This window comes from Muntiacus reevesi, chromosome 4 (assembly GCF_963930625.1).
Source record: "Muntiacus reevesi chromosome 4, mMunRee1.1, whole genome shotgun sequence".
Taxonomy (NCBI): Eukaryota; Metazoa; Chordata; class Mammalia; order Artiodactyla; family Cervidae; genus Muntiacus; species Muntiacus reevesi.
This window is the reverse complement of record NC_089252.1, coordinates 104,978,066-105,001,289: the sequence shown is the minus strand read 5'-3', so window position 1 is coordinate 105,001,289 and position 23,224 is coordinate 104,978,066.

Sequence of the window (23,224 nt, the reverse complement as noted above, 5' to 3'; positions counted from 1 at the left end):
TATATACAGGTTTCCTTGATGGCTGAGTGGTAAAGAATTTGCCTGCCAACGCCGGAGACATGGGTTTGATCCCTGGATCAGAAAGATACTCTGGAGAAGGAAGTGGCAACCCACTCCAGTATTCTTGCCTGGGAAGCCCCATGGACAGAGAAGCCTGGCGGGCTATAGTCCATGGGGTCGCAAGAATCAGACGGGACTCAGCAACTAAACAACAATAACAATAACACATATACACAATGGAATATTACTCAGACATAAAAAAGAATGACATAATACCACTCACAGCAACATGGATGGAATTTAGATTATCATACTAAGTGAAGTAAGTCAGAAAGAGAAAGATGAATGTCACATGATATCACTTATATGTGGAGTCTGAAAAATGAAATGAATGAACTTATTTACAAAACAGAAACAGACATCACAGACATAGAAAACAAACACAGTTATGTAAGAGGAAAGGGGGTGAGGAAGGGATAAATTAGGAATTTGGGATTAGCTGATACTATTATATGTAAAAATAGATAAACAACAAGGTCCTACTGTGTAGCACAGGGAACTATACTAACTATATTCATTATCTTATAATAAACCATAATAGAAAATATGAAAAAGAATATATTAATACATAGATACAGATACACAGATAACTGAATCACTCTGCTGTACACCAGAAACGAATACAACATTGCCAATCTATAATTTAAAAAACACCACCAGCAAAGAGGGTCACCTCAAATTTCTTCTGCTATAGGAGAATTCTCTTCTCCACATCCATCTGCTCATTGATCATTTTTCACACATTTAAAAATTCCACATTGCTTATTCTTTAGCATTTCTCCTTCCAGAATGGAATGCATTGAAACAAACTAATACTCTCTTGAAGAAGATTTTCTGTATGAACTATCTGGCAGTTGCTTCTGTTTGTTTAAACTTAGAAAAATCGATGATTTCAAATTGCAAATTCAGTTAAAATTTACTTTGTGATAATGTTGTAGGATAATATTTGCCAGAGTTTGGAAGCAGGAAGCAAATGAGGCAGGAAAACAAGATAATGGAGAGGATGATAGAACAGGATCTCTGATTAGTGAAGCACAATTACACGGAATAAATATAATATCGACTTTTGTGTAAAAATCACCCACAGAAGGGGAAAAAAGGAGGGTCCTTTGTCATCTTTCCTTTCCATTTCTATTTTTCAAGATATTTTCAAGTTCTCTGAACCGTATTAATCTTTTTTTTAAAAAAAATACAATTCTGACTTAGATGATTGATTCTGCTTTAAATGCCTCTGGTATTCCCTCTTTGGAAATCTTTCTTCTGAACCCCTGTAGCCTTGTGTCAGGTCCACTCTGACATTCCTCATTTTCTACATGCTGTTATCAGTGTTAATAGTATTTGTGTTATTAGTAATTATTCATATAGTATTCATACAGTAATATTAATAACAGTAATATTTGTGTCCATGCCTTCCCTCCTTTGTTTGGCTGTAAATTTATTGAGAGTAGACCTACACTCACATGTGCTTTATCAACAGTGAATTCCCTGGTGGCATGAGTAGGTGGAGTTATTTTAAGAGTAGGTTTTAAAAATTGAAGTTTATAAAATCTATCATAATTAATGAGAATTTTTCACAGGGGATGTATGTTTTGGTGACCCGGAAATGGAGAATACAATTATATCTCTAATAATTTGTAGGGAGAGAAAGGTATTTCAGCTGTAAACCAGTTTCTTTCTTTCTTTCTTTTATAGTTACTTGTATTTGTTTATGGTTCCCAGGGCACATGTGAAAGACAGACACACTCACAGAAACCTTGAAAGGGGTGGAGATGCCACGGTGCCCTTGTGGGGGGGACAGATGTGTCCCTGATCCCGGCACACACACACACAGGGGACAGATGTGTCCCTGATCCCGACACACACACACACAGGGAGCAGATGTGTCCCTGATCCGGCACACACACACACACACGGGGGACAGATGTGTCCCTGATCCCGGCACACACACACACAGGGGACAGATGTGTCCCTGATCCCGACACACACACACACAGGGAGCAGATGTGTCCCTGATCCCGGCACACACACACACAGGGGACAGATGTGTCCCTGATCCCGGCACACACACACACAGGGGACAGATGTGTCCCTGATCCCGGCACACACACACACAGGGGACAGATGTGTCCCTGATCCCGGCACACACACACACAGGGGACAGATGTGTCCCTGATCCCGGCACACACACACACAGGGAGCAGATGTGTCCCTGATCCGGCACACACACACACACACACACACACACAGGGGACAAATGTGTCCCTAATCCCCGGCACACACACACACAGGGAGCAGATGTGTCCCTGATCCCGGCACACACAAACACACAGGGGACAGATGTGTCCCTGATCCCGGCACACACACATACAGGGGACAGATGTGTCCCTGATCCCGGCACACACACATACAGGGGACAGATGTGTCCCTGATCCTGGCACACACACATACAGGGGACAGATGTGTCCCTGATCCTGGCACACACACACACACACACACACACACAGGGAGCAGATGTGTCCCTGATCCCGGCATACACACACATACAGGGGACAGATGTGTCCCTGATCCCGGCATACACACACATACAGGGGACAGATGTGTCCCTGATCCCGGCACACACACATACAGGGGACAGATGTGTCCCTGATCCCGGCACACACACATACAGGGGACAGATGTGTCCCTGATCCTGGCACACACACACACACACACACACACACACAGGGAGCAGATGTGTCCCTGATCCCGGCACACACACATACAGGGGACAGATGTGTCCCTGATCCCGGCATACAGACACATACAGGGGACAGATGTGTCCCTGATCCCGGCACACACACATACAGGGGACAGATGTGTCCCTGATCCCGGCACACACACATACAGGGGACAGATGTGTCCCTGATCCTGGCACACACACATACAGGGGACAGATGTGTCCCTGATCCTGGCACACACACACACACACACACACACACAGGGAGCAGATGTGTCTCTGATCCCGGCATACACACACATACAGGGGACAGATGTGTCCCTGATCCCGGCACACACACATACAGGGGACAGATGTGACCCTGATCCCGGCACACACACATACAGGGGACAGATGTGTCCCTGATCCCGGCATGCACACACAGGAGCAGATGTGTCCCTGATCCCGGCACACACACATACAGGGGACAGATGTGTCCCTGATCCGGCACACACACACACACACACACACACACACAGGGGACAGATGTGTCCCTAATCCCCGGCACACACACACACAGGGAGCAGATGTGTCCCTGATCCCGGCACACACAAACACACAGGGGACAGATGTGTCCCTGATCCCGGCACACACACATACAGGGGACAGATGTGTCCCTGATCCCGGCACACACACACACAGGGGACAGATGTGTCCCTGATCCCGACACACACACACACAGGGAGCAGATGTGTCCCTGATCCGGCACACACACACACACACAGGGGACAGATGTGTCCCTGATCCCGGCACACACACACACAGGGAGCAGATGTGTCCCTGATCCCGGCACACACACATACAGGGGACAGATGTGTCCCTGATCCCGGCACACACACATACAGGGGACAGATGTGTCCCTGATCCCGGCACACACACACACAGGGGACAGATGTGTCCCTGATCCCGACACACACACACACACAGGGAGCAGATGTGTCCCTGATCCGGCACACACACACACACACAGGGGACAGATGTGTCCCTGATCCCGGCACACACACACACAGGGAGCAGATGTGTCCCTGATCCCGACACACACACACACAGGGAGCAGATGTGTCCCTGATCCGGCACACACACACACATACAGGGGACAGATGTGTCCCTGATCCCGGCACACACACACACAGGGAGCAGATGTGTCCCTGATCCCGGCACACACACATACAGGGGACAGATGTGTCCCTGATCCTGGCACACACACACACACACACACACACACACACACACACACAGGGGACAGATGTGTCCCTAATCCCCGGCACACACACACACAGGGAGCAGATGTGTCCCTGATCCCGGCACACACACACACACAGGGGACAGATGTGTCCCTGATCCCGGCACACACACATACAGGGGACAGATGTGTCCCTGATCCCGGCACACACACATACAGGGGACAGATGTGTCCCTGATCCCGGCACACACACATACAGGGGACAGATGTGTCCCTGATCCCGCACACACACATACAGGGGACAGATGTGTCCCTGATCCCGGCACACACACATACAGGGGACAGATGTGTCCCTGATCCCGGCACACACACATACAGGGGACAGATGTGTCCCTGATCCCGGCACACACACACACACAGGGGACAGATGTGTCCCTGATCCCGGCACGCACACACAGGGAGCAGATGTGTCCCTGATCCCGGCACACACACATACAGGGGACAGATGTGTCCCTGATCCCGGCACACACACATACAGGGGACAGATGTGTCCCTGATCCCGGCACACACACATACAGGGGACAGATGTGTCCCTGATCCCGGCACACACACATACAGGGGACAGATGTGTCCCTGATCCTGCACACACACATACAGGGGACAGATGTGTCCCTGATCCCGGCACACACACATACAGGGGACAGATGTGTCCCTGATCCTGGCACACACACACACACACACACACACACACAGGGAGCAGATATGTCCCTGATCCCGGCACACACACACACACAGGGGACAGATGTGTCCCTGATCCCGGCACGCACACACAGGGAGCAGATGTGTCCCTGATCCCGGCACACACACACACACAGGGGACAGATGTGTCCCTGATCCCGGCACACACACATACAGGGGACAGATGTGTCCCTGATCCCGGCACACACACATACAGGGGACAGATGTGTCCCTGATCCCGGCACACACACATACAGGGGACAGATGTGTCCCTGATCCCGCACACACACATACAGGGGACAGATGTGTCCCTGATCCCGGCACACACACATACAGGGGACAGATGTGTCCCTGATCCTGGCACACACACACACACACACACACACACACAGGGAGCAGATGTGTCCCTGATCCCGGCACGCACACACAGGGAGCAGATGTGTCCCTGATCCCGGCACACACACACACACAGGGGACAGATGTGTCCCTGATCCCGGCACACACACATACAGGGGACAGATGTGTCCCTGATCCCGGCATACACACACACACAGGGGACAGATGTGTCCCTGATCCCGGCATGCACACACAGGAGCAGATGTGTCCCTGATCCCGGCACACACACATACAGGGGACAGATGTGTCCCTGATCCCGGCATGCACACACAGGAGCAGATGTGTCCCTGATCCCGGCATGCACACACAGGAGCAGATGTGTCCCTGATCCCGGCACACACACACACACACAGGGAGCAGATGTGTCCCTGATTCCGGCACACACACACAGAGGGGACAGATGTATCCCTGATCCCGTCACACACACACACAGGGATTAGATGTGTCCCTGATTCCGGCACACACACACACAGGGGACAGATGTATCCCTGATTCCGGCACACACACATAGAGACCCTGAAAGGGGTGGAGATGCCACGGTGCCCTTGTGGGAGGGGAACAGATGTGTTCCTGGCACAGAGTAGAAGGTTTGCTATTCCCGGAGGGCTGGGGATCACAGCTCTCAAGGGGTGAAGTTGGTGACGGGGGCCTGCTGACAGAGGCAGGAACTACCTGGGAGAGGGGAGGTCTGGTTGTGGTCCTGTTGACCAGCAAGCCCTCCCAACCTCACTGCTCCAAAGGAGAGACCTAGAGTACGCAGAGATGGTTCCTGTTTCCTTTCTGGGTTTACTTTTTGGTGTTTGATAATTCTGAATTTGTCTAAGGACTCTTCATGTGGTTTTTAGCTTATCCCTTGGAACTCAAGGATTCTTTGGAAATTTTATTGTGTAAGTAACTGTACAGAAAGAATCTTGAATATTCCTTTGGGAATTCATGGAAGACCTGTTAGAGAAAGACTGAAATGGACTTGGGTACTCTATTTTGTGAACTCCTTAGACAGACTAGAGAGTATAGGTCAGGTGCTCAGGGCCCAGAGCCAGAACAGTTTTTTTATTGGAGTATAATTGCTTTACAATGTTGTGTTAGCTTCTGCTGTACAATGCCATGAATCCGCCATATGTATACATATCCTTCTTCCCACCTTCCCATTTCACTCACCTAGGTCATCACAGAGCACTGAGCTGAGCTCTCCGCGCTATATAGCAACTTCCTGCTAGCTATTTCACACATGGTAGTATATACGTCTGGAGAAGGAAATGGCAATCCACTTCAGTATTCTTGCTTGGAGAATGCCATGGACAGAGAAGCCTGGCAGGGTACAGTCCATGAAGTTGCAAAGAGTCAGACACGACTTAGTGACTAAACCACCACAGTGTATATATGTCAATGCTACTCTCTCAATTCATCCCACCCTCTCCTTTTCGCACTCACCCACCCTGCCGTGTTCACAAGTCTGCTCTCTATGCCTTTGTTTCTGCCCTGCAAATAGGTTCATCAGTACCATTTTTCTAGATTTCATATACATGCATTAGTATATGATATTTGTTTTGAGCCAGAACATCTTAGAATTTGGGGTCCATCATGCACTAACTGTGCAGAGGCCAGTTTACCGTGAAGTTGGTGACAATAAAATTTCATCAGATTTGCTTCCTTCCTAGAGAGACCATAGCCACGTGACTAACATACTCAATGAGTTAATATTGTCAATCAGTTACTACTACTGTCTCTTTCCACTCTGATTCCCACTTGGTCTCTGTTTACTTTGTATAAGGTGGCACTGGAGTGGCCAAGGGCATCTTGGGAATATGAGTAAGGGGAAATTAAGTGGAGGATATTCCATTTCAACTACAATTTGGAGAGCAATTTTGGAAAGTGTCAATAAAATAAGTGAGAGATTACATACTCCTGATTTGAATATCGGTAAGTGATCCTTTTTTGTGTCCATCTTTCAGCTCATTAAAGAACTGAAAGAAAATTCATTTAAAGATGAAAACATGAACTAGAACTGAGAAAGATGAGCAATAAAATCAGGAAACACTGAGAAACAAATTATAACAAAAATTTTTCAGATCGTATCAAACTCTCTCAATTAATAGAAAAAATTATTCATTCATTTAGTAGGAAGGAAATACTGACTAGAAATAATGAAGAAGCACTTGAAGCTTTGATAATCCAATTAACGATGGGGAGTGAGTCATACAAGCACACTGAGAAAAGATTTAAATTAAGTGCTAATTTGACACAGAACAAAGATAAAGTCAAAGTCAGTATGGTGAAGGTGTCTGTTGACAGCAAACAGGTTAATGGGTGTTGTCTAGTGTGATGTTGATTCAGGATTAATCATTGACAAGAAAACTTCAAGTGCCCTGAAGTCTTAAGGCTCAGATACGGAAGAAACTTGATAGAGCTTTCACCCACATTTGATGACAACACTAAGGACTTACCTGCTATCATCTATATTGAGTCTTGAAGCTGAAAGATATTTCCTTAACTAACAATTTCGAGCAACCACAATAAGGAAAGATAAATTGCCTTTTTGTTCTCTTTGTAGAAAACAATATGCAGCCAACAAGTAAAAGAGGCATGTCAGGCAAATGATAAAAGTGACTGATCTTTTTCCATCTTTTATGATATTTGTAATACTTTTACATTTGTAATTTGTTGAATTTTGTTTCTTGGTTCTCAACAGATATTTACTTAAATCCCTAAATTTATTACTTACATACCTAAATTTATACAGTATTCAGTTCCTTAAAGCAAGAATCTCCAAGTTGTACACGTTTCAGGTTCCACAAAAGCAGATCTGCCCTATAGACACATGATCCTGAAGAGGTGAAGTGCATGCCCTGAATCTCAGTTTCCTCAAAACAGAACAGGGATGTACAGATTCCTGGTGATGAAATCAAGAGGTTTAAATGGGATCATGATGATGAAGTAGTTAGCACAGAATCTGGCACATGGTAAACACTCCTGTGAGTATCATCCATCTATTCAGTCAGTAGATGTGTATGAAGCTCCTGAGTGATTAAGCACTGCAAATTCAGCAGGGAACAGGATGAGAAAAAAGCCTCTGTTTCTTTTTCCTTTTTTTTTTTTTTAAGATTTTTAAATGTCGACCACTTTTAAAGTTTTTACTGAATTTTTTTACAGTATTTCTTCTCTTCTCTGGTTTGTTTTTTGGTCCTGAGGCATGTGGGATCTTAGCTCCCCAACCAGGGATCGAACCTGCACCCTTTTCACTGAAGCCTTAACCCCTGGACCAGCAGGGTTGTTGTTCAGTCACTCAGTTGTGTCTGACTCTTTGCGGCCCCATGGACTGCAGCACACCGGGCTTCTGGGTCCTTCACTATCTCCTGGAGTTTGCTCAAATTCATATCCATTGAGTTGGTGATGCCACACAACCAACTCATCCCTGGTTGCCCCCTTCTCCTCATGCCCTCAAAGAGCAGACTTATTGGAAAAGACCCTGATGATGGGAAAGATTGAGGACCACCAGGGAAGTCCCCCAAAACCTCTGTTCCTCAGTTCAGTTCAGTTCAGTTCAGTCGCTCAGCCGTGTCCGACTCTTTGCAACCCCATGAACTGCAGCATGCCAGGCCTCCCTGTCCATCACCAACTCCCGGAGTTTACTCAAACTCATGCCCATCGAGTTGGCGATGCCATCCAGCCATCTCATCCACTGTCGTCCCCTTCTCCTCCTGCCCCCAATCCCTCCCAGCATCAGGGTCTTTTCCAATGAATCAACTCTTCGCATGAGGTGGCCAAAGTACTGGAGTTTCAGCTTCAACATCAGTCCTTACAATGAACACCCAGGACTGATCTCCTTTAGGATGGACTGGTTGAATCTCCTTGCAGTCCAAGGGACTCTCAAGAGTCTTCTCCACACCATAGTTCAAAAGCATCAATTTTTCAGTGCTCAGCTTTCTTCACAGTCCAACTCTCACATCCATACATGACCACTGGAAAAACCATAGCCTTGACCAGCCGGACCTTTGTTGGCAAAGTAATGTCTCTGCTTTTTAATATGCTATCCAGGTTGGTCATAAGAAGCTTATATTCTAGTTTGTTCTAACTGCTACTATTATTTACTACTCTCATTATTCGGTCTCTTTATAGTCCTCTTCCTCCTAAAAGAGTTTCTGATTCTTTACCTTTTCAAATGAAAGGAATTAAAATTTACTTGTTTTGAAAATGATGTACCATCCTTTAGATATGTGGTCCCCTCAGGAATGGATAAAAATCAGAGTTGGAAACTGATGACTTGATATCCATTCTAATCTTGCGGTGGGATGAGGTTGGCTTGAACTGTGACTTGGCATTCTGGGTGGTCAGTGACGGAGACCAGCCAGCTTAACAAGGACTTCATCACGGTATCCTGAAAGAGGCCTGTCTAGAGACTTTCAGTTCTAACTTCCCTTGGAACTTCAAGATAGAAGAGACATCTCAGAACTAGGACACAGAGCTCACTCACTTCTTTTGGGAGCTACCTATTTTTGAAGAGTTTTCTGGGGTAACTCATCATTCTGGAAATACTGTTTTCTGCACTAATAGCTTCCCAAAACACAGCTTTCTAAAGCTGGCGAGGGGTCAGGAAAGGAGGCAGCATGCATGTTTCTGAGGACCAGAGGGTTGGCTTTCCACTCGGACTCTTTGAGTTCAAGCATCTGCTGAAATTTATTTATAGGTTTACAGAAAGGGTCTTGGTTCTTCTATAGCAGAAGCCCAGGGTACTGGCTTTGGTCCAGCTTTGGAAAGCTGAAATGTTTGACTCTTTTTGTTTTATTTAAGGAGTGTGCTATACTGGTGGAGTCAAATGAGGAAGCAGTGATTTTTGAGCACAATACTTTTATTTTTCATTAAGATGAATGACTTGGTTAGAGGTCTGATAATATTTGGTCACTTAGTGACAGCTATATTCAGTTATTAAGACCCCAGATCTAGAGAATCTACTGATTTTTTTTTTCTTGCACTGTGAATCTGTTTTTGACACCTAAAATCCCACTAGTAGTCTGTGAGTTCTGGACACCTCATTTTGAACAACCCTAGGTGTACACTATAAGCTCCTTAATGGCAATAAACTCATCAGCAGAGTTCTAGGAATCAGCAAGGTAGCAACCTAGTAGTTGCTCAATAAATGTTTCTTGAGTGAATGAATTAATGAACAATGAATGAAGGCCCATATAAGTAAACAGCATTTCCAAAATGGAAAAGGAGGCCTCCTCTACCAAAACAGGTTCCTAAGGTATTCATTTAAGGCATGCAAAGAAGACTCTGTTAAATAAAGTTTATTTCAAAAATAAAGGTTGAGTTTTGGGACTAAACCAGCTCCTGTGTTGATACAGAATAAAGTGCTTTGCAGCTGTAGAGGCATTTCTCCAAATGAGAAACATTTAAATAGTGTCAAGGTGACTGAGCTCTCTGTTAAGAGCAGGGTAGGTTGTCTGAGCCAGCAGGGAAGTCCAGGTCCCTGAGTTAGCCAATAGGGTTCAAATCAAAGAGGCTGGGGTCTAAACTCAACTGTGCTCAAAACATACTGGTTTTGGCTAAGTTACCTAAGCTCTCTGAATTTTCTCATCTATGTAATGGGGGTATCAATAATGAATTTCATAGGATTGTGGGAAAGACTGAACGAGGTAATGCCTGCTACAAAGCCAAGTGTTCAATAATAAATTCTCCTCCTCTTCCTCTTCACCCTCATCTGTCCCCTGCTGACTAACCTGGCACTGCCAAAGTCTCCTGTGCGTGGCCTCTGCTGATCTCGCCTGGAAGCAAGTTAGTATCTAGGAACAGTTTCTGAAGGCCACTATTCAGCACTACCTGGGAGTAACAATTTTGTATCATCTTGGAATGTTCGGAGAGGAAAAAATATTCTATCCCCAGATTTTTTTTTATTAAATTTTTTTTTGGCCACAGGGTATGTGTGATCTTAGTTCCCCAACCAGGGCTCAAACCCCTGCACTGGAAGTACTAAGTCTTAAGCACTGGACCACCAGGGGAAGTCTCTACCTAGACTTCATGAAGAGTCCAGCACTCACATGTTTGCTCATTTATTTAGTGAGTATTCCCCACCTACTTCTACCCTCTCCCCAAGTTGGATTTCACAAGCATCCCAAATCCTCTGGGACTGCTCTGAGCTACCCGCCCCCACCCCGGCTTTTTTTTTTTTGGTTGCTTCTTTCCCTGTCTTGGGCAGCAGTGGGAGCATGGAGTCCCAACCACTGGACCACAGGGAATTCCCTCTGAACTCCTTTTCCTTCTTGGAATGCAGGCCGACTTCTATTTTCCCTTTCAGAGATTTTACTGGGAGTGTTGAAGACAGCTTCCCAAGGGCTTGGGCCATAAAGGTGACTGACTTTTTCAAAGCTATTAGTGATGTCAAGAAGCTGAGCAAACTCCACCCTTCTGGAGGGAACCACCCACAGCTCTCTTAAACAGCCCTTTCTCTTAACTCCTCTGTGACCACCCAAGGTCAAGCTCGTCCGTGGTGGTGGCTGAATTTTGCTCATTTTGTATATTATTTATGTAACAGGCGAGTTGTGAGGGAGTGTGGATGTAGATGATTCATAGGCACAAGCAGTTGGGAACAGATTGCAGAAGCCCAGCTCCGTTACTGGGTGTCCCCCATGCCCCGCCCCCCAAGCTGCTTCCTGCGTGACCGCAGTGCTGCTCCAGCTCCAGGCGGCCCTAGGGCCCCCCATCCCTGTAGAGCAGTGAGTCCTTGGACAGTTTAGAGGCTCTAAGCCTTTCACAGACTCTGCAGGCAAATCCACTTCCCAAGATGTAATCCTCATAAAAAAAACAAAACAATAATAACCTAAACCATAAACCAGCATAAGGAATTCTGAAAAAGTTATGATGACTACTTCAATGCTTATTTTTTGAAATATCAAGTTCTTAAAAAAAAAAGTTTCTCATTTTCGTGTTGCTGCCCTGATTCTCTAGGCTCTGCCTGGCACCTGTGCTTAGACCACCTCTTGGGCGGCCTGGTGCCCGGTGGGCATGCCACCCTCACATGCCCAAGTTGCAAACGAAAATCTCTTCTCTACTTTTTAAATGTTTTATCCCGGCCAGGAGACCTGCCTTCAGGTGACATCCACTACTGTGTGATGCACGGAGCAGAGCACAGACTGTGGAAGTAACAAAATTGGACAGGTGACTCCTCGGTTCTACATGAAAATAATTATTGTGAAAATGATTCAGTGGAACAAACCCCTCCAAAATCTCCACGGCTTACAAAGCATTAATTGCTCATGCTTCGGGGTGTTCAGCTAGGCAATTTTGTTGATCTTAATGAGCTTATTTACATATATGGGGGGTTAGATGACCACCGACCTAGGATGGCCTAGCCTGGGGTAATGGGGTGTCTTGACTCTGTGCCCCATATCTCCCACCCTCCAGCATGCTAGCCTGCACATGTCCTCTTGGCAATGGCAGACCAAGAATGAGAATGTTCCCAGTTTATGTTAATCTCATCCAAAAACACCCAAAATAATATTTGAGCATATATCTGGGTACCATGGCCGAGACACATTGACACATAAAATTAACCATCACGTGTACTACAGGTCTATAACTAATTATGAATTCAACAAATTCAACAAGTATTTAATGAATATTAAACACAGGTCTACTGCAAGCCTGGAACTATGTTTATCCGTTAGAATGCAGCAGTCAGGAAGTTATTAAGCCTGCCTTCAAAGAACTGACAGTCTAGTATGGGTGATTAAGCAGCTAAGAAAACCCAGCAGGGCCAGGGCTGTGAGTCAGCCTTTGTGCAGTGAGCTCCATGTACTGAATGGAGGCTTTTGCATATGCATCATCTCATTCAGTTCCTGCAACAAACCCGGCAGGCAGGCATTGCTGTCCCTATTGTTCAGATGAGGAAGACGAGGTTTGGAGAGATTAAACGAGCTGTGTGGAGGTCCCAAAGTAAGTGCAGAGCTCAAACGGAGTTCATCTCTGCCTGGTGCCCAAGCCCAGGCCGTTGATGCCTTCACTGTCCCACTCAGGTCCTCATTCTGCGACTTCTCGCAGACGCAGAGTGCAGAGGAGGAGTGGGACAGTGTGAGCCTGAGGTCAGCCTGGAAGGTTGTGTGTCTGGGAGAGCTCTGCTGTGCTCCAGGACACAACGTGCCCTCTCACTCCTGCCAGCCACTTCCCACTGTCATTTCCAGAGCCTCTGGGGTGTAGGCGGTCAAGAGCCCCCAGGGTTATCCTGGAGCCTGCAAATCCATCCTGGGAAACAACCCTCTCAGGCTCTTCAAGCTTTAAATGAACAAACAAGCTTGTGTCTGTGTGTAGGTAGCAGGATGGAAGATTAAGCCCTTTGCAAGGAAGCCACTGCTCTATTCTGCTCAGGGTCATGCTCTGGGTGAGTGTAATACACATGTAATATTTTCAGACTTTATCTACTTCCAAACTGCATGCAGCAGGGGTGCAAACAGAGCTCTATGCTAACAGATGTGGGAGAAGCAAGTTACCCATGTGACGGTTGCTCCTCTGTATGTTTAGAGCAAGCTATCCACTAAGGGCTTCGCTCCCTAGCAGCTAGCTCTGGGCTCTGCATGGCTGTGCACACATTTGCCATGGGCCTGGTGTAGCTGGCCAAAAGCCTGACCTGGCCCACAGATGAAGAACCAGCGGAGGCGAGGGAGAAGGGGGCGCTTTATGTAAGTGGTTTTTAGACAGATGGAGGATTTATTTTAACTGCGTAAGAAGCAATCTTTCTTGACTAGAGATGTAGGTCCCTTCGTGAACCTGTGTTAGACAAAATTTGCTGCTGCTGCTGCTACTTTCCTAAATGCCCCTCTATATCCATGATAATGGCACAAGGGGGTGTCCAGTTGCACCTGGGACATTAGCCACTTATACGGATGCTCAGCAATTCTCAGTATACCCCCCGCTCAGTGTAAGTTGATTATAGTCCCACTTGTAGCATCTTGAGATAGGTTGTAACCCTTCCAGTGGATTTTGAAAACGGACAAGTGGATATTCACAACATGGGGCAGTGAGGAGACTGAACAAAGCAAGTTCAAGCTGTGCCCCCAAGGATGGTCCAGCTCCAGGGAAAACCCATTCACCTACATATCTTTGCCCCATTTGAGTTAACCCTTGAGAGGACCTCCAAGTTCTCCCAGACAAAACACCCTTGAGAGTTAGAGGAATCTGAGTTCCAGCATCTTCATTTTTGGAGCTCATGCTGGGTACCATCTTTAGTGGCCTTTCCCTTGAGGACCTGGAGGAAGGAGAGGGTGGCTTCCTGGGAATGCTTTGGGCAGAAGAATTCTAACAACAAAGATATCAGCTTGGATCATCTGGCTCCCAGGCTGCTATAATCAAGATGAAATCACTTACGCCAGCTGTTTATCAGTGAAGAGTAAAACCTGATCTGTCCAGCAGGAAGCAGCTTTTCTGAGCTCAAAGCTCTGTAGGATGAGATTTTCACAAGAAAGAACAAAGAGGTTTGAGGTATTACATGGGGAGATCCTTTGTCCTAACTAGTTACATACTGGGTGAAAGGAAGCTCATCTCAGGAGTGGGTTTGTGTAGGCACTGTGCCAATTTTGCTAATCTCTGTCAAGCTAGCACCCTTCACTGAGAGGAACACAATATGTGTTTGTTAGATGGATAAGTGCTGAGACCAGCCAGAATGGAGGCAGCCTCAACCAAAATAATCCTAACCTATTTGTAAACAGTGTGTTGGGGCAAGTCCTTGTGCAGGTTGCAGGGGACAACTGTGGCAGCGGACAAGAAGGTGCACAGAGCTTCTCAGACTCTGTCACTGGCCCTTCCACACTGCCAGTCACAGAAATTCCGAGAATTTCTTCTCTGGTCTGTCCACCATCTGCATCTTGGAACTTTTGCCTTCCTCCATAAGAGGCATGTTGTTTCTCAGCTCTGTGGCTCTGTCACCTCTACCAGGAGTGGTTCCCCTCCTCGCCTGGTGGCCTCTCTCCAGAACCAGCCCACTTGGATTTCTGTGCTGGGGCTGTCACTACTATTTGTGACCTTGGCAACTTGCCCAGATCACCTTATAATTTTCCTCTGGTGAACAGGAATTATAATAACAGTGCCCAAATCAGAAGGTTGCTATAAGAACTGAATCAGTGAGTACACACAATATAGCCAGAACAGAGACCGGAACACAGCACATGGCACCCATCAGCCACCATCTCGCTTGTGATTTCTTCCTCTTCTGCCACCCCTGTTGGAGTTGTTTTCTTTTCTGCCCATGAATACTACTTTATTCTCTTCTCTTTCTCTCTCAGCACCTTGGCTGGCCTGCTTCCTTATTCAGCAACTTTCCAGGGCTGGCCAATACCCGCCCAATTACATTCAAAGCTCTTTAGCAGAACCCAAGCCTTCCACTTTCCAGGGCAGCGATTCTGACACTGTTTCCGGATCCACACTTGGCCTGTCTGCCTCACGGTGCTCTACCTTTGTCCCTAACAAGTTCCCTGCGCTCTCACCTCCGTGCTCTGGCTGGCCCTTTCCTTCCCAGTCTCTGCCTGCCTAGGCGTCAGCCTGTAGGGGAGGAAGAGCCACAGTCTTCACACCAGGGTTGGCCTTTCTTGATCTTCAGACTTCAAAGACCCCTGGTTTGGTTCTGGAGGTCAGAGTCTACCCTCACATTCAGAAAGGCAGTACATCCTCGGATCATATTCCGAGGTACCTTTGCACACTGTAGCCAACTGAAGCCCATCAGCTTTCAGGTTTATAAAAGGTTAATGCTTCCTCCTCACCCAAAGTGCCCTGATGGGCTTGCCTTCTTGTGACATTGGTTTTATTGCACTGAATTTGGTTACTTCAAGGGCCAGCACTGGTCATCTTGAGGGATTTTATTTTAGAGAATATAAAGGACACTGCTTGTGCTATAGAGGGTCACTGCATCTTGTTGTCCCTGAATACTTATGGCTTTTAAAATCGCCATTTAATGATTCACATGTGGCAGAAAGTGCTTATCATATAATGTTAGCTGAAAAATCAGAATATGAAATTGCACTTACAATATGATTATAACTATGTATGAATCATGTGGGTCAGGACTAGACAAGGCCTGGGGCAAATGACAATAGCTTGACTTGTTGGGGTGATAGGATTAGAGACAACTTTTTCTTCTTCTTTTTTTTTTTTAACTATTGTGTAAATGTTGTGCATTTATGCAAAGTAAAAATCTCAATTAGTAATGTTAATAGCTACCATTTCTGATATTATATTCACAATGTACAAATAAATGCATGCTCAGTCTGAACCATGGAGCTCTGCACTGGCTCATTGAATCTTCCCTGCATGTCTGTGAGGTGGGCGTATTCACCCCCAGTGCACAGCGAGAGAGGGAAGGATTCTTGCCAAGTGGCACAGCCCCCGAGGGGCAGTCGAGTGGCCTTCTACACCATGGCTCCTGTCACTTTCAACCTATTCTCTTACCCACTGCCTCTTTCTTATCAAAACAAAACCTAACAACGTTTCATGAGTCAATCAGGCAAACTTATTATAGAATAATTAGAGAATACCAGAAAGAAATAAACTTTTAAGATAAAACTTAGTCTGAGGTCAAAACCTGGGAAGTCTGTTGTCAATCATTGGACATGCCTTCCAGTTCATTTCCTTTCATGGCAGCCACTGTGATCCTCCTGCAAATGGTTCACGAGGACCTTTGGTATGTTTTGCCCATCTGAGAGTAGAGAAGAAGGAGAATATTTGTTCTTAAACCATAGCCTTTCAAAAAAAATTTATTATGATGATGCACGCACAAGTCTAGGAATATATTAAAAGCCCTCGAGTTGTACACTTTATTTATTTTTGGCCATGCTACACAGCGGGAAGGATCGAACCCATGGATCGAACCAGGGATCGAACCCATGCCCCCTGCAGTGGAAACACAGAGTCCTAACCATCGGATGGTCAGGGAAGCCCCAAGTCTTTTTTTGTTGTTGTTGTTGGCTGTTTTTAAATTGAAGTGTAGTTAATATACACTATTATATAAATTACAGGTGTACAATATGGTGATTCACAATTTTTAAATAGTTATTACAAAATATTGGCTATATTCCTCACACTGGACAATATATCCTTGTAGCTTATTTTAAGGGATTTGTACCTCTTAATCCCTTACCCCTAGGTTGTCCCTTCCACCTTCACTTTCCCCACTGGTAAACGCTAGTTTATTCTTTATATCTGCAAGTCTGCTTCTTTTTTGTTATATTCACTATTCTGTTGTATTTTCTTTTAGTTTCCACATGGAATTGATATCATACAGTATTTGTCTTTCTCTTTCTGTCTTATTTCACTTAGCATAATGCTCTTCAAGTCCACCCATGTTGTTGCAAATGGCAAAAGTTCATTCTTTTTATGGCTGAGTAGTATTCCATTGTATATATATATGTACCACATCTTCTTTATCCATTTATTCGTTGATGGACATTTAGGCTGCTTCCATAACTTGGCAATTGCAAATAATGCTGCTATGAACATTGGGGTGCATGTCTGAAGCCTTAGTCTTTAGACTGAATGAGTGAGTGAGTGTTGTGTGCTCAGCCTTATATAATTCTTTGCGAACCATGGACTGTAACTGGCCAGGCTCCTCTGTCCATGGAATTATCCAGGCAAGAAAACTGGAGTGGGTTGCCATCTCCTTCTCCAGGGGAAACACTAGCACCTAGAAAACTCATAAAATTACTGCTGGGTGGCAGAATTTCCTCTCTTGAAATCTAAGATAGGAATGACTGAAGAATTGCGGTTTGAATGGATTGAGTCTATCCCACTGACAGAAGGGCAACGCTGTGCACAATGACTGTTCAAACTCTCATATTGCCATTGTCTAGGGAGTAGACAGATTTTAGGAACTCCTGAAAAATCTTTAAGTTTTGACCTTTAAACAACTTACGCATATTTTGAATGAAGAATGGAGACCACTTTATCCTAATATTGCCATAAAATTATAAAGCAATTAGATATTGCCAAAAGCTTTATGATTGTTCTACGTGTTTGTGCTCAGTCACTTCAGTCATGTCTGACTCTTTGTGACCCCATGGACTGTAGCTGGCCAGGCTCCTCTGTCCATGGGATTTTCCCAGCAAAAATATTGGAGTGGGCTGCCATGCCCTCCTCCAGGGGATCTTCCCCAACCAGGGATCAAACCTACATCTCCTGCACTGCAGGCAGATATTTTTTACCATCTGAGACACTAGGGAAGCCCACTATTAGTACTATCAGAAGATAGACCAGAGTTTCCCAATATTTTCATTTGATTGAAACAGTTAATAGCTTCAATACACTTTAGGTTTTTTAAAAAATAATTTCTTTATTGGGATGATTGCATTCTTTGTTTGGCATTTAGTTCTTTCCTACTGACAAACCTATGAAGGATGTGTGAGATAAGAATGCAATGGACTTGATTTATCTTTTATTCATAATTTATTTACTTATTATTTAACCTAGTAAATATTTATTGGAAAACAACTATATGAAAATCATTACTTTTACATTTGCTATAAAATTATAGTCAAGTGCATTGCCTATTATGCATATTAACATACATTAATGTTCTATGTATGAAATTCACATGAAAAGTTTTAGAATTAAGTTACAGAAAAACACTAGTTTATTTGAGTTATACCAAACTTTCTCTTTTCTGATGATAGCCATTTATGCTTCCTATTTTGCCCAGGCTGCCAGGAAATTCAGAGATACTCTTAATACTTAGTCACAGAATCATATTAACCTCCTGCTTGGTATATTTATCCCTTTCTGCTTTTTATGGCCCTGATTTTCTGCTTTATTAATGTAACTATGTATCTATTTCTTTGACAGCCCAACCCAGGTCTTGTAGATATCCTCATCAGATGCATCAGTGGGAACTAGATAGAGGTGATGGTTGCCTAGCCTTGTGAAAGAACTAAATGCCACTTTAAAATGATTAATTTTGTTAGGTGGATTTTACTTCAATAAAAAAATTAAAAGAAAAGCATATCAGTGACTAAATGACTTTGATGATGATAATGGTGATGGGGAAGACTAGGCTATAACTGAAGAGAGAGTACTTTCCATGATGGTCCAAGGGAACTGTGGTAAAATCATCCAGTGAACCTGCCTCATTGCTTTAGAAGAGCAGTGATTAACATTGGCATGTGTACACGATGACTTTGAGAACAAGAGCTCTCTCCCTCCATCTCCATCCTTTCTCCAGTCATCTTTTAAAAATTAAACAATTACAAAACAGCCTGATATTTAATATTACAAAACAGAAATGTTTATTGTGGGAAAAATCACCAAATAAAAACCACCCATACTTCTAATAGCCAGACAGAATCACTGCTAACATTTTGTATGTACTTACAGACTTCTATATTGATTCATTAAGGCATACATTCAATTATTTATCCATCTTTCCAAAGCATGACCCTCAGGACACCACTTTCATGATTAAATAGGTTTTAGAAAATGACCCACAATAGCACCTCCTCTTGGAAATTCATGATGCTTATTGGCATATTCAAAAAGATGTGAGAAATTTAATAGCAAAGTTCATTTCACCATGATTAATCAAGATTTTTCCAATTTACTTGGGCATGGGATCCTTAATCTCTATAGCTAAAGGACCTAATAATGCAAGTTATTGTGGAAGACAAGGAAACTGAGGAATATTGGGCTTAAATTCTATTACAGATCATATTTAATCTATATAATTGTATGACAGACTGCCTGAACTGATTCTATGGTGTAAATATCTCTCTATGTCAATTACATACTTCTAAATATAATTTTTAATGGCTGCAAAGAATTTTATTGTTTAAGGGTCCCATGGCTTTTGGAATCAATATCTTATTGTTAGGGATTTGGATTTTTCCCATCTTTGTCTCTTATAATGAATAAACATTACTGCTAACTAAGGTTCACTCCCTTAAACATCTTATCACATGAAGGTCAGTTTTCCTAAAGAGTTGTATCTGCACAGATTCTCCATAAATGTTTCTTATTTTTTTGACCTCTAGTAAAAGACCAGGAACATGAAAGAAAGGAAGAAAGAAAAAGAAAGAAAGAATAAACAGTAAGAGTAGAAGGGTAGAAAGAAGGGATGATTTTACTGTTAAATTGGATTTTTTAAATTAAAAAAAAAAATTTAAATCTGTGTATCTGGTGGCCAGAATTCTGGTCTAGCTTTGGCCACTCCAAGAGAAGTTTGGATGTACTGAGACTGCTGAGCTTAGATTTTTCTGGGGTTTGTGAGTATAGATCCTCAGACAAATGTTAGGAAACTCATGGAATGTGGGAGCATTTTGTAGTAGTGTGAAATCAACCTTTCTATGAGCATTTAACCTCATCCTTAAACGGTGGGATAAGCCCCACTGGTGTGAGGAGGGATTCAAGAGGGTGAAGAAGATGATTTTTAGGTGGCATTCTATGGGCACAGATCACATCATGAGAAAGACATTCCCTTTTCAATCCTTGTTCAGTCTTCCTGATGTTTGCTAAGGAGCCAGTCTCAGTCGGGTGCTGGGATACCCTCTAACTTCCCCTGATGACAAACTCAGAGCCTTGGCAGTGCCATTGTTTTGTTTCACTGTATGCATTTAAATAGCTATCTCCTAGTTATGGCATGAGATCTTGATAAGATTTCTTTAAAAATAAATGTCAGTAAAGAAAGCAAAATAAGCAAGTGGATATCAACGAAAATTATAAGTAAATAGTGGTGCTCAGATATGGCAAGGAAAAAAAAAAAAAAAAAAAAGAAAGAAATAATGACAAGTAACTGGAATTTGAGGGAAAAAGTGAGTCAACCGAGGTCTCCTGACCCCTGGTCAGTGTGAGATCATTATAATTGTATCTCTATGATTTTCATTAATGGATTTATTCTGGGTCCTCAGTCTGGCTTTCTCTCTTCCTTCTCATCTGCTTTCACCTTCCTGGAGGACCCAAGAAAGACTTCACACAGTAGGGACATCTAGCTGGGCTTTAGAAGGTGTGAGCATTTGCCATATAATAGTGAATATGTATATATATAGTAGTATAATTATAATTTTGCAATTGACTAATCATCAAACAAAAAATAAGGAAATACTTGGTGATCAGTTAATAATAATAATAAAAGATAATACTTGTGAAAAAATAAAATAAAAAATAAAAAAGTAAAAAAAAAACAATAGTGAATATAGAGACACCTCAGGCTTCCCTGGTGGCTCAGCAGTGAAGAATCCACCTGTGATGCAGGGGACAGGGGTGAGGGTTTGATCCCTGGGTTGGGAAGATCCCCTGAGGAGTGCATGCAACCCACTCCAGCAGTTTTGTCTGGAGAATCCCATGAACAGAGGAGCCTGGCTGACTACAGTCCAAGGGATCACAAAGAGCCGAATATGACTGAGCACGCACCCACTTATGCACAGAGATCTCTCAAGGGATTTGACCCTCCTCGTGGGTCACAGTCAGCTTTTCCTTTATCATAAGGGAAATTGCTTACAATGGGAATAAATAACTCTTGGAGCCAATAAATATAGAAGAATTCACTGAAAAACAGTCTGGCCAATAACAACACTACCCGGGAATTGGAGAAATATTTCTCCTTTCCCCTTTGGCAGCTGGGAGAGTGAACAGCCGTAAGAGAGACCCAGCAAATAAGAGCAATAAAAACTTAAGTCCATGCACAGGACTGAGGGGGAGATGTGGGTGTTGAGGAGGGCAAGGACTAGAAGTGGAGCAGAACAAACAAAGGCAGGTAGAAGCCTATGAGGCACAGGGCAGATTTTTTATATTAAGCAAACAGAAGATTACAGAAGCAGGGAGAAGCAGGCTGCCTTTATTTTTTATGACAGAATCAATAGAATCTAATCTAGTTTTGACTGCAATCAGAGTAAGATGAGAAATCCCAAGTAGGTCCCCTTAGGCAGTAACTAGAACATAATTGTGTCCACAAGGGATTACCAAAGTGATGTTCCACATTTCTCTCTAGCCCCTCGGGGGCCGAGACGCTGAAATTGAGAAAGGGTGACACGGTTTCAGGTTCATGTCCCTGGAGCTTTTTTCTAATTTATTTTTGGCTGTGCTGAGTCTTTGCTGCCATGTGGGCTCTTTGCTCTAATCGTGGCGATCAGGGACTGCACTCTAGTTGTAGTGTGTGGGCTTCTCTCTGCCGTGGCTTCTCTTGTTGCAGAGCATGGGTTCTAGGTGAGTAGGCTTCAGGAGTTGCGGCTCCCAGGCTCTAGAGCACAGGCTCTATTAGTTGCGGCATATGAACTTTGTTGCTCCAAGGCACGTGGGATCCTCCCGGACCAGGGATGGAACCTGTGTCTCCTGCATTAGCCGTGGATTCTTTACCACTGAGGCACATGGGAAGCCTGTCCCCAGAGTTTTGATGCTTTGTTTTATGTTGATTTTTTTCATTCTCTGTGGGAGCTCCTGAGAGACTGTTCTCAGCTCAGAAAGGAAATGATATAATTCAGTTTCAGTTTAGTCGCTCAGTCGTGTCCAATGCTTTGTGACCTCATGGACTGCAGCATGACATGCCACCCTATCCAACACCAACTCCCAGAGTTCACCCAAACTCATGTCCATTGAGTCGGTGATGCCATCCAACCATCTCATCCTCTGTCATCCCCTTCTCCTCCTGACCTCAATCTTTCCCAGCATCAGGGTCTTTTCAAATGAGTCAGCTCTTCGCATCAGGTGGCCAAAGTATTGGAGTTTCAGCTTCAACATCAATTCTTCCAGTGAACACACCTAGGACTGATCTCCTTTAAGACAGACTGGTTGGATCTCCTTGCAGTCCAAGGGACTCTCAAGAGTCTTCTCCAACAACACAGTTCAAAAGCATCAATTCTTCAGCACTCAGCTTTGTTTACAGTCCAACTCTCACATTCATACATGACTCTGGAAAAACCAGACTTGACTAGACAGACCTTTGGTGACAAAGTAATGTCTCTGCTTTTTTTTTTTTTTTAATGTTTCTGCTTTTTAATATGCTGTCCAGGTTGGTCATAACTTTCCTTCCAAGGAGTAAGTGTCTTTTAATTTCATGGCTGCAGTCACCATCTGCAGTGATTCTGGAGCAGAAAAAAATAGTCAACCGCTGTTTCCACTGTTTCCCCATCTATTTCCCA